General features: G+C 43.7%; 1 protein-coding gene across 9 annotated transcripts in view; it reads right to left on the bottom strand.

Moving 5' to 3' along the window:
• The window catches only part of TCF20 (transcription factor 20), a 179,518-nt gene that overhangs the window by 133,635 nt on the left and 32,402 nt on the right, over nucleotides 1-13,481 (bottom strand). The gene's annotated exons all lie outside the window — the stretch shown is intronic.

The raw sequence follows: 13,481 nt of genomic DNA, 5'->3' as shown, positions 1-13,481 counted from the left end.
ACAAAGCTGGGAGGGCTGGAGATTATCAAGGGCTGGAATAAAAAACGGGAAATTCAGACAGGGAGAGAGAAGTACTCATCCAAACTGGAACCAAGCCAAGACAAAGGGCTTCAATGCATTGTAGTCTCAAGCTGCATGCTCAAGATCACCTGTTAATCCTGACGAGGTTCCCTTCGGGGGACTTTCCCCATCTTTTGCACATAACATGAGGAGTGGCAGAGGACAGGCGCTTTTCACGTTTCCAATTCGTGGGCTTAATGCTGATCTGTGATTCTTGAGAACAGAACCAAGGGTTTCTAATTATTCTAGATTGACTACTCTGAAGTAAAAGAGTTCATCCCCCCACCCTTTCATTTTGACAGGTTGGAAATATTGCAGGGGAGCTTCAAAGAGTCCAGAAGACAAACGTTTCAAGGCTCAAAGATCTAGTATGTGTAACCTACAGAAATAAGATTAACACATTTATAACCTTAATAAACAGCAACGTGGATTTAAGGATCACTGAAATCATCAGGATTTAAGGCTGCTTCACACAATATGTTCTTCAGGTGTACACAAAGAAATTTTACGTGTACACCTAAAAATGTGATGTGTGGGCAGGACAAACACATGTTTGGAAATGTGTGTATTATTATATAGGCATGCTAATCACAAAGCCACAATTGACTGAAGCTCCCAGCTAAATTAAAAAGGTAAAGGGACTCCTGACCATTAGGTCCAGTCGTGGCCGACTCTGGGGTTGTGGCGCTCATCTCGCTTTATTGGCCAAGGGAGCCGGCGTACAGCGATGGCAAACTCAGGTAATACACTAAAAAGCCTTTATTTCCAAGTAATTGTGAGGACAGGGCTGTGAGAAAAGCCACCCCAAAATACTGTTCTGTCATACCACACCATTTGTAGGTGGCAAAACTGGAAGCATTTTACCTGATTTATGGGGGAAGGAGGAGAAAGGATGAAATGTAAGTCTGGGGCAAAACTCACCACCCTCTGCCAGAGCTCCTCTTAGCAGTGGACACTGACTCTCTCCCAACCCCAATTTTCCCCTTCTCCCAACATTTGACAGAGCTATTTAACCTCTCATCCTCTCCTGGTAACAGACAATTAAGGGTGGGCTAAAGTATGTATTTAAATTTTTTAAAACTGATTAATTAATCAAAACAGTATATTTATGGGAAGTTAAACAAAAGAAGCAAAATTTTGAACAGCTTTGGATACCTTTTATTCTTTATATGAAGCAGAACTATAATACAGACATTAATGAAAATACAGCATTTGCTTTATAGGTACAGAACAAATTCTCCCATAACTTACAAAGGCTATTATTATAGGTATTTAGTGATAATTATGATAAACTCAATATTAGGGGGGAAATTCTGTAGTAATTATTGGTTATGGTTAAAATAAACATTTTCTACTTTGATTATGGATTATGATGTGTATGTGTACAGAGAGATAAAATTGTTCCTATTGGCTATTGCTCTGAAACTGTTGTATTATTGATTACAGATAATGTATTTGTTGAATCAGTATACACTTTGTTTATTTATAATTTAACGATCACAAAGGTGGTCAACCTTTTTTGCCAATATGGAGCACCTTTAATTTTGAGGTAATACCATTCTAGTGCCTGCTACAGTGCATTTGCCATGAATTGGTCTTGCTTTGCCTCTAATCTACTGTACCAGGGACCAGGAAGCATAAGTGAGAAAGGCATGAGTCAGCATAAGGGAAACAGGCCTGAATGCAGACCTGAATTCAAGCCAAAATTAGGCCCACAGGCTCCCATACTGTGCCACAAATTCCTGCTGCCTATGCTGCTTGTGATACCAAACTGCTATACAGTGGTACCTCTGGTTGCAAACGGGATCCGTTCCGGAGGCCCGTTCACAACATGAGCAGAACGCAACCAGCGTCTGTGTGTGCGTGGGTCGTGATTCGCCGCTTCTATGCATGACATCATTTTGCGCGTCTGCGCATGCGCAAGTGGCTAAACCCGGAAGTAACCCTTTCCGGTACTTCCGGGTCGCCGCGGGATGCAACCTGAAAACGCTCAACCTGAAGCAAATGTAACATGAGGTATGACTGTAGGTTGGGCACCTATGAAATATAACATATCACTACTTCAGCTTAAATTTTTGACTATGTTACATCGTTAGATACCTTTTAGCTCTGTGTGGACACTGATGAGCAGCTGACCATATAGAAAATGTGAGAAAATTTGCCCATATATAGTGCTATAATACAGAAGCCCATGGTTGGTTTTGTACTCGTTCTTTGGTTGTTGTTGCTCCACCCCTAGTTACTGATTTCTTCTGTTGCTATGGAGTGAAGATGTTAGTTCTACTTATCCCTCCATGCATTGCTGCAGTATTTTCTCACTATTTCATGGTTCTTTATGTAGGTAGTTCATTCTGTTTTCCCTCTGTTAAAAGTTAACGTACACGGATAACATTTTGTTTGCATTAGTGTCCAATTATATGTCATGTTTTCATTAAAATATTTTCCTGTCTTGATAGGAGAGTGGGAATCATTCTTTTTCAATACACCTTTGAAAGAAAGCTCCCAGGTTCTCTAATCAATACCATTGCTTACCTGCCTTTGAATGTATGGAAGAGCGTAAAATAAGCTGTAAGGCGCATAAATGGTATTATATCCAACAATTTTCTATACTTATTGGGGATGTGGGTTTACTGTAATTTTTGTTCCTGATTTTTTCTCTTGCTTGTTTTGTACATATTCAAAAATGTGTATGAATGATTTCAAACTACTATATTTTTCAGATTACTGTACTTTATAGTTAATTACATTTGTTTGTGAATACAAACCCAGAGCTTGTTAGGGTAGGAGAAGTGCTCCTATTGAGGCCTAGAAACATACACTCCAACTTTCCCAAATTAGCCAGGAAAGCCACAGTTGGGTGCTATTAATCATAGCCATTCCAAATCCAGTTTCTGTACATAACCTATGGGAGCCTTCCCAGACCCACTGAAAGAGGCGGTTATTAAACCGCTTTTTAAAAAGACATCTTTAGACCCGGCCAATATGGTCAACTATCGCCCAGTCTCAAATCTACCATTCTTGGGCAAGGTGATTGAGTGGGTGGTTGCTGAACAACTCCAGGCATGCCTGGAGGATGCAGACCATTTGGGTCCCTTCAGTCGGGATTCAGGCCTCATCATGGGACTGAAACTGCCTTGGTTATGCTGATCGATGATCTCTGGTGGGCTAGGGACAAAGGTGAAAGCTGTTTCCTAGTTCTGCTGGCTCTCTCAGTGGCCTTTGACATCATCCACCATGACATCCTTCTGGACCGTCTAGAGGGGCTGGGAGCTGAGGGCACTGTTATAAAGTGGTTCTGCTCCTTCCTCCTGGGCCATGTTCAGAAAGTGGTGTTGGGGGATAAGTGTTCAGACCTCTGGGCTCTCACTTGTGGGGTGCCTCAGGGTTCCATCTTCTCCACCATGCTTTTTAACATCTACATGAAGCTGCTGGGAGAGATCATCAGGGGTTTGGGCTGGGTGTTCATCAGTATGCACATGATACCCAGCTCTACTTCTCTTTTAAATTGGGACCAGTGAAGGCAGTGAAGGTCCTGTGTGAGTGCCTGGAGGCGGTTGGAGGATGGATGGCGAGTAACAGGTTGACACTGAATCATGACAAGACAGAAGTACTGTTTCTAGGGGACAGGGGGAGGGTGGGTGTGGAGGACTCCATGGTCCTGAATGGGGTAACTATGCCTCTGAAGGACCAGGTGTGCAGCCTGGGAGTCATTTTGGACTCACAGCTGTCCATGGAGGCACAGGTCAATTCTGTGTCCAGGGCAGCTGTCTACCAGCTCCTTCTACTGCATTGTACTCCTTCTACTGCATTCTACTGGACTACTGCATTGTACTCTACATGGGGCTACCTTTGAAGGTGACCTGGAAACTAAAACTAATCCAGAATGCAGCAGCTAGACTGGTGACTGGGAGTGGCCACCGAGACCACATAACACCAGTCTTGAAAGACCTACATTGGCTCCCAGTACGTTTCTGAACACAATTTAAAGTGTTGGTGCTGACCCTTAAAGCCCTAAACAGCCTCGGCCCAGTATACCTGAAGGAGCGTCTCCACCCCCATCATTCTGCCCGGACACTGAGGTCCAGCGCCAAGGCCCTTCTGGCAGTTCCCTCACTGCGAGAAGCGAAGTTACAGGGAATCAGGCAGATGGCCTTCTCAGCAGTGGTGCCCGCCCTGTGGAACACCCTCCCATCAGATGTCAAAGAAATAAACAACTATCGGCAGCCCGATTTGGGAAAGTTTTTAATGTTTGAAGTTTTATTCTGTTTTTAGTGTTCTGTTGGAAGCCACCCAGAGTAGCTGAGGAAACCCAGCCAGATGAAGGGGGGGGTATAAATAAATTAGTAGTAGCAGCAGCAGCAGTAGTAGTAGTACTTGTATGCTGTCCTTCCAATGCATCTGCATTGCTCCAGGTTGTTTTATAACCGGTGGAAAGAAAAAAAAATCAAACGAAAACAATAAAAACAGTGCAAACCAATAAAATACAGACCGGCAGAGCATATAAAAAATCATGTAAAAATGAGGGGTTGCCACATAAAAAATTATCCACCCAGCAGGTCAAGTGCCTTTTGAAATCAAAAAGTATTGACGAGGTGGCAAAACAAATTAGAGAAGGCAGAATGACAGAGCTCAGAAGGTAAAATGATCCATAATCTTGGTACAGCCACGTGGAGGGCCCTTTCTCAGGACTCAACCATTTGTCCCTTGGCCATGGGCAAGACATGGGGAAGATGGAGCAGGGCAGGCTGTTATGGGAGGAGACAGACCCTGACTATCATCCTGGACACAAACCATGTAGGCTTATGCAGTGGAATCCAGCTGGTGTTTTTGCTTTTAAGTGACGCATGCCTGCTTTGGTCCCATCCCCCCACCTTAAAACAAGAGACTCTCAGAATTGATGCCATTTCGGTTTGCAGCAGCAGCAGCAGCAGCTGCTGCTAATGAGCAGGGAAGTCTGAAGGCAGAGGGAAGGTCAGCAGAGGAAGAATCAGAGTGTCTTTAGCTTCATTGCAGCAACAGTGGAGAGTAAAAGACTTCTTGTTTGTTTGTTTGTTTGTTTGTTTGTTTGTTTGTTTGTTTGTTTGTTGCAGACAAGGAGACTGAGGTAGCTAATGTCTTATCATTTCTGGTGGAGGGGGATCTTTTTTTCAGCTTTTTGCCTAGCTGCTGAGCAAGTATTGGGAGCAAACGGAAACTTGAAGAAAGATATTGGATGTGATTGGAAGATACAAGCTCCTGCTCCTGCTCCAGGGCAGAAAAAAACACACAAACTTCTCCAAGCCTCTTCTCTTGTCAAGAAGCCATACTATTCCCCCTCCTGCATCCACTGGTGAATGCAAACCACCCTCACCACCACCACAAAAAATATAAAACAATTTAAAACATACACTCTCCTGTTTTGTTTCATGCTTGCTTGCCAGAGTATCTACTTTGGGGGGGTATGTTTTGTTTTGTTTTCTGCTTTGCAGATGCAAACTTCCTCCCCGCCTCCCACCCACAATAGAAAAGAATATCAAACTTCACCTACCTGAGAGTTAAATCACACTGAAAACATAATGGGACCTAGTTCTGAGCATATATGCAAAAGATAATGACACATTTTGTTGGAGGAGTAAGATGAGAATTACTCCCCCACTCCTAGTTGTTGAAAAAAACACACACACAATTGCACCGCCACTTAAGTTATAGCTGCTGTTATAGAAGCATGCTCTCTCTTCCCAATACGTGCAGACTTTGTTACAAGTAAAGCAAAGGCTTCGTTAGGAGTAAAGACACTTTGCACATGCCCAAATGCACTCTTGTTTCAACGTAACATGGCCCAAGATTCTGGGTTGGTGTCTTTTTGTCTACATAAAGATAAGCACTCAGAGACTTAGTATAACTGATTGCAGTACAGTGGTATCTCGGGTTACATACGCTTCAAGTTACATACACTTCAGGTTACAGACTCTGCTAACCCAGAAATATTACCTTGGGTTAAGAACTTTGCTTCAGGATGAGAACAGAAATCGCACAGTGGTGGCGCAGCGGCAGCAGGAGGCCCCATTAGCTAAAGTGGTGCTTCAGGTTAAGAACAGTTTCAGGTTAAGAACAGACCTCTGGAACAAATTAAGTACGTAACCAGAGGTACCACTGTATTAGCAACAGTGGCAGCTGGTAATTTCCACAGAGCTCGTAGTATCTTTCCTTCTCTGGCAGCTAGATCTACACATGGCTATCAGCAGCTGCCCTTCCATATTAGGACAATTAGCCAAGTCCCCTACACAACACACAGCATGTCTTCCCCACTAACCTGCCACTCCCACAGCTGCCTTCTTCCTCTCCCCTTCTTGCTGTTCTGCACCACCTGCCTCCATGCCATGGGCGTAGCCAGGGGGTGGGGGCAGCTCCCCCCCCATCAAGTAAAACAAAAGAAATACTTAACTGACCAATCATCTCGGGTTTGCCGCCCCCCCCCCAAAGTCCTGTCCCTTCCCCAACAAAAATCCTGGCTACGCTCATGCTCCATATTGTTCAGTTGCTACTTCTCTCCCTGTGTCACTGCCATCAGCCAGCACTACGACAACAGAAGAAGAACGGAAGCGTAGAGGACAAATTGGTGAATTTGACCTTGCAGTCCTGAAGGCTTTCCCTATTCTTGGGAAAATATCAACAGACTGTCTAATGACAAACATCTTAGTCTTTTGCTTCTCATCAAGCTAAGGGCCCCATAGTAAAAGACAGCGATGCATACCAAAAAGCCATGACCTCCAACTTTTTTGAACTGCCTCTACGGATAACACTTAAAAGTGGAAATAAAGAAGTTGCTTTGCTTCTGCCCTGTACAGAGTCGCAAACAATAGTAGGTTTGGCATCTGCTTTGTATGCAGTAGGAATTTTTGCATTTGCTGTTTCTACACCAGCAAAAAGACTGATGACAGCATTAGTGGAAAAACGTAAGGTGCACCCTTGCTGGAGATGACCAAAGACCAGTCTAGCCCAGGATCCTGTTCTCACAGTGGCCATGCACATGCCTATGGTAAGTCTGCAAGCCAAGACTTGTACAACAGTGCTCTCTCTGAGAGTGGAAGGAGTACAGAGACATCATGGCTAGCAGCATCTTCCATGAATTTGCCTAATTCTCTTTCAAATCCATCCAAGTTGCTTGCCATTACTACATCTCCTGGGAGCTATTTCCATAGTTTAACTGTGCGCCACGTGAAAAAGTGCCCAGTATAAAATGAATTTATGTTTTTATAAGTTGTATACCATATGAGAAATCCTTTGAGACTAAGATTGCAGGTCACTCGTCCTTTGTCACATGGAAAATGCTGCTTCCTGTTGCTCTGGGTGCTTCTATGTTCATGTACCTGAATCACCCATGATAACAAAAACCACTCTGCTAACTGGGTCAGTAAATAAACAGTTTCTGCAGAGCGACAGGGGAGCACAAAATACAAGCTTTATTCCTACCAGACTTCAGCGGCAGCTTTTTCATTCCACCTCACCAGAAACAAAGTCAGTTTGCAGGGTGCAATGTGACTGTGAGGGAAACGGTCTTATCTTATTCTGTCTATTATTCTTAGCATTTCTCTTCACCAAAGTACAGGCATTTTTGTATTGTCACTCCTGCTAGAGCCAAAAGGTTAAGCTTTCAGAGAGAGAACATTGTTGCTCTGAAATACGTATGGGGAGCCATTCACAACCAGCTCTTTGATCATTATTCTATTTCAGTTTGCAGTTTCCTGACACACATGGCACTGTGGGAGTCTTGGGAATTGCACCTGTACCCCCTTTTCCTAGTTCATACATTAGACATCAAATCTAAACATTAAAATTGATTATTCTGATTTGAAATGTAATTCAAACGTTTTTTGATTGATTTTTCCAATACTCCTGGCTTACAAGATCACTAGCTATACAAGAAATAGTTTTGCTCATATAAAAGAAGGTTTTACATCCGGGGTGATAACCTGTTTAGATTCCAGATACTATCACTAGAGATGTGCTTGTTTTGCATTTTGCTTTCAAGAATGAAGTCACTGACCTCAACATCAACTCCACTGCTTCCCACAACCAGTATATAAATGGAGGTCACTGGGCACATAACTATCTGTCTCCAGCTCTGTGCACACAAATAACTCACAAGTTTGGTGAAAAGAACTATGGGCAAAGGGCACTTTTCACACAATGGGAACACTTTGCACAAACAACCTGTCTCCAGAACATTTCTAGAAATCTGAATGTATTGCCAATGCTTCACTTCCTGGAACCCTTACAGGCACCATGTCTTGATACTGAGACACAAACACCCCTCAAACACCTCACAGGACCCCTCAAGTCACTATTACAATTATGGGTGCCCAGACAGAGCTGTATAACACAGAGGACGACTGCTGCAACTGCCTTCAAGTTTGCCATTTGTGAATACTCTATTTCTTGTCTGACGTGAATCGAGCTTTCCCCCCTCAACAGTTATGAGCAGTATCTCCCATGCAACCTCCAAGGGGGAAAATATAGGTACTCACTAGATTAACAGATTGGGGGCATTGCAGCATCATTTTGCATGTTATGTGTGTTGTGATGAAGTGCGTGTGTTGGGGCTGAGTTAACTGGCTCCCTCCATGTGTGCACAGCATGTGTGTCACATCAGCACAGTCCCTGATTGGTGGGCTTTGGAGGGATGCTGGGGGCCGTGTCTTCCCTCTTTATGGCATTTGGGGATTTTCTGTGTTCTTCCCCACCAGGGATACAACAGCCATTTCACAGGAATAGCAATGGTGTATCTCCGCACCCCATGTCATTAGATCTGTCTAAGCTGGACAAGTTGCCATGTTATTTTGTGGGGTAGGGGAGGTTTCAAACATGCCTTATTTTTTGTTCTCTACCTTCCCCACCGCACCCCAAATAAACATTTTCCTTTGCTTAAAATTATCCATTTTGCTGTGCGCTGTTCACAAGTTCTGGCCAGCCACCAGTCTAGTACAGTTCTTAATGTTATCCTTTAGTGAATTAGACAGTGAAGGAGTGGAACTCCATTATTTAACAAAAATAGGGTGCACAGAACTCATGTATGTCAGTTTGATTTTTTTTAATTTTCTTTTATAAGAAACTGGCCAGAAACAAGACAGAAATATATATACATATACTGTATGTAAGGACTTAAGGATGTTGAGAGAAGCTACGAGAAGACGATGCAGCAGTGGAGGAGGGACACATTACCATGGCAACAGAAGAGAGAGGGATTGTTTTAGCAAAATTAATTTCTATGCACAAGATTCATCTAGAGGCAAAGCCGCCCCTCAAAAGGTAGGCCTGAACAGTAGTTTTGCAAATAATAGGTTTCAAGATCTATACAAGATATCAAGTGCAGTTGACTTTTTAAACTCCTAAGCTAAGCTACCCTTCTCCTGGTTCTCTCCGCCCCCCCCCCCCTTCACAATCTTCACAATGCACAAAGCCCAACAATACAAGAAGACTGGTTAATTTCAAGGAAACGTTATTGAATCAGAAACATTTCAGCAGTTGAGCATTACAGACCAAGATTACTACTGAATGGCCATGAGCCACCCTCAGCAAGGGCTTGTTCAATGGCCTGGGGCACCTGAGAGCTTATTTGGTGGTGTTATCCTGATCCAAAAAACCTTGTTTACATTGGCATGGAATTCTGGTAGGATTTAGTCATGCCGCATTGCATTATTCTCTCTCACGCTACTCTGTGTATGTATGTGCAGTGAATTGTAAATTCCACCCACTTCTGAATGCTCAATATCACGATTGTGCTGCCATTTATTTCAGCGCTACTGTTTACTTTGCCAAAAATCTAGGGGTTGTTTTTTTACCTTTGAGATATTGGCTTGTAAAGATACAGAATTTCTCTCCCAATAAGGTGTCCCATTTACCAAGAAGAAGAAAAAGATAGTAATTTCAAAACTGTCTGGAGACTTTTTGCACAATACTTCTATCCCATAGTTTACAGCAGCTTTTGCAAATAAGATCATATGCATACAGTTAATCCACTGCCACACTGCAAATAAACTGGCGTTATTAAGGCATTACATACTCCACACATCCGAAAAACCCCAGTGGTTCGATGCAGGTAATAAGGCACTGTGCAGCAGAGAGTAAAGCAGGCTACCATGGGATATCCTGTCATGGTCACCAAAACAGGAAAGTGTTTCCAAAGGTCTACATAGTGGAAAAATTGATGAAAAATCACTAACAACTTTGAAATTGGCTTTAAACTGAAATGATAAGATGATTTTAAGGAAATGAAAAGACAAAAGACCACATGCAAGGTTGCAACTCAACTGTATATTTATCTATTCCAGGTTAAAGGAGGTAAATTAAGATTCCCCTAATTACCTAGCTTGTTTGCTCACTAGGGCTGGGCGATATATTGATATATCATCCAAAACTGGTTTGACGTTCACATCATAATTGTTTCATAATATTTGAGCTGCCAATATATTGTGAATCACAATGTGTGTAAGGGCTAGGCGATATCTGGTTTTCAACATCACAATACCTTACCAGCTAAACACTACAACATTATCACCACCTAAACCTCACAATATCTCCAGCTAAAAACTGCAGTGTTATCAGCAGCTAAACACTGCAAGCTACCACAATGTCTGAAATAAGGATGGAACTACACACAGGCAGACAGAACAACGTCCAGGCAACTGCTACTACTTAGGGGTCTAAAACAGATAAATGACAATATTATCAATAATCACACACTCAGTTACACGACTGGAGGCGGCGGCAAGGCCTCACAGCAGTGACAAGGAGTGTTGGCAGCAGCCTGCAAGGCCTTGCAGAAGTGATGACAAGTGACAACAGTAATGGCACTGGCCTGCGAGACCTCGCAGTGGCGACAGGATTTGGCGACAGGATTTGGCAGCAGAAGAAGCGGTGGCCTACGAGTCCTTGCGGCAGAAGCCTGCGGGGATTCGTGGCAGTGACAGCAGGTGACGGCAATAGCAGCATCCTGTGAGACCTTGCGATGGCTACGGGAGATGGCAGCAATAGTAGTGGCAGCCTGCGAGGCCTCGTGGCAACACAAGCAATGGGGCTTCCAAGGCCTCGCCGTGGTGGCAAGAAGTGGCGGCGGCCTGCGAGGCCTCTTGGAGATAGTGGGAGGTGGTGGGAGAAGCTGTGGCAGCCTGCCTCCGCAAGGCCTCACTGGCCATCTCTGCTTCTGCCACCATCTCCTGCTGCCACCACAAGGCCTCACAGGCCACTGCTACTGCCACCACCATGACAAGGCCTTGCAGGCCATTGCCACTTTTGCCACTGCCACAAGGCCTTGCAGGCCACTACTGCTGCTACCAAGACGACAAGGCTTCGCAGGCTGCTGATTATTGTGGCACCGTTGCCAGGCTGCCACTGCTCCCCCCCCAACCATTGTTTATTCTGCTGCAGCCATGCTGCTGCCGCTTAGCAAGCCTGCTGGCAGTGTGGCAGTCCCAGATTATTTGTATTCACTATGACTCATTAGCATCCTTTGGCCTGAAAACCACCATTTGGTAGCCAAGCCCAAACCCAAAAGTCTCATTTAGATGCATTTTGGCTTGCCTGCTGCTGAAAGTGACCATGAGGTGATTGATAATCAGTTTTAGACCCTTAAGTAGTAGCAGTTGCCAGAACATTGTCCTGTTCGCCTCTTAGTTCCTTCCTTATTTCAGATATCATGATATATAAATATGTTGCAATGTTTAGCTGGTTATATATCACGATCTTGAAAAAGTTATTGCCTGGCCCTATTGCTCACATTTAGCTGTTTTCAGCTTCAGAATACCCACTTGATCATAGAAACAGAGTGATGAACAGGGCTGTTATCTGAGGTTACCTGATCAAGCATACAATTACTAAAAGTACATCTCATGCTTAGAAGTTTGGGTTTGCACTTTCTATTGCACTAAAAAGAAAGAAACATTTCTGATGTTTTCGTAAGCCAAATTAGGGCAGACTGTATAACATTCTGTGATGTTTGTTTCTTTTACTTGTCTCTGTTGCTTTAAGATTGAAAACCCAGCTATTCAGTTCCATTAGCTTTCAGACAGCAGGTGCTCAGCTAGCTGATTTAGCAGCAGCCACTGTGAATTGTTGGATGCGATTTACTGACTGCAGTTCCCTACACCCCTCGATGCCACTTAAGGGAGAGCAAAATAGGGTCGGAGGGAAATCTACAAGTGAGGAGATGGAGATACAGGGAAAATCTGGATGGGGAGTTATTAGATTAGCAAATGAGCCATACTTCTGCCTCTTTTTATCTCCAGACTTCCAGGAGACACATGTCACCAGTCATTTTCTACTGACCTGCACTTCCCTTTTTTAAACAGGCGTTACATAAGCAAGAAGAAGAAGAAGAGTTTGGATTTGATATCCCGCCTTTCACTCCCTTTAAGGAGTCTCAAAGCGGCTAACAATCTCCTTTCCCTTCCTCCCCCACAACAAACACTCTGTGAGGTGAGTGGGGCTGAGAGACTTCAGAGAAGTGTGACTGGCCCAAGGTCACCCAGCAGCTGCATGTGGAGGAGCGGAGACACGAACCCGGTTCCCCAGATTATGAGACTACCGCTCTTAACCACTACACCACACTGGCTCTCCACACTGGCCAGGAGACCCTACCAATGGATCAGCTTTAAACTCTTTGCTAACAGATTTTATGTGAATCTTTATCTAGACACTCAGGAATCAATCCAGTGCCTTTTCTATTAAACTGAGCCAGAACCAGCAGCTCAAATTTGACAGGCAACCCAAAAGAAGGAACTGAGTTATGATACGCATAGCAGAGCTTGATGTATTTTAGTGTGTATGTTTTTCCAGAACCCAAAGGAGTTGCTATAGCAGCTGTGGAGCATGAGACTTTGAAATGTTGATCTACAAGGTGGCAAGAGACGAGGCTTTGCTGCATTTGTGCCTTAGTGTATAACTGTAAAAAGTAGGTCTTCGAGGGGCTGAAAGTCTGTTTCAAAACATTTTGGTTTATGCTTCATTCCATTTGAAATTCAGGTCTCATCCATGTTAACAGAATGTAACTGAAGAGTAAAGCGGCAACTTCAGGGAAGATTGGAAGAGGAGAAGGTTTTAAATTGCGTCTGATTTTAAAAGCTTCTGCTTCCATATTTCTCTAGTTTAAATATGACCGACATAAATATTTTAATGAAGAAGCCTTAAGATTTCTGTGTCCTCAGTAATCAGTGAACAGCCACCTCACACACCATACCGCAACAAGTGCATGTTAGCCAATTCATATAAGTACAGCAGGCCTCTGCTTCCAGTTTCAGTGCCCTGGTATATAGGCACCTGTAATAATGTGTATGCCATGCACACACATTACCTTTTGGTATGTATACGCTATATTGGGTTATAACCTTTTGAGCCTGAGAACTGCATTCCTTTCAAGGCAACCTTCTGGGGGACATATACCAGTG

This window comes from Podarcis filfolensis, assembly GCF_964270895.1.
Source record: "Podarcis filfolensis genome assembly, chromosome: 10".
Lineage (NCBI taxonomy): Eukaryota > Metazoa > Chordata > Lepidosauria > Squamata > Lacertidae > Podarcis > Podarcis filfolensis.
This window is presented reverse-complemented; position numbering and strand designations above follow the sequence as displayed.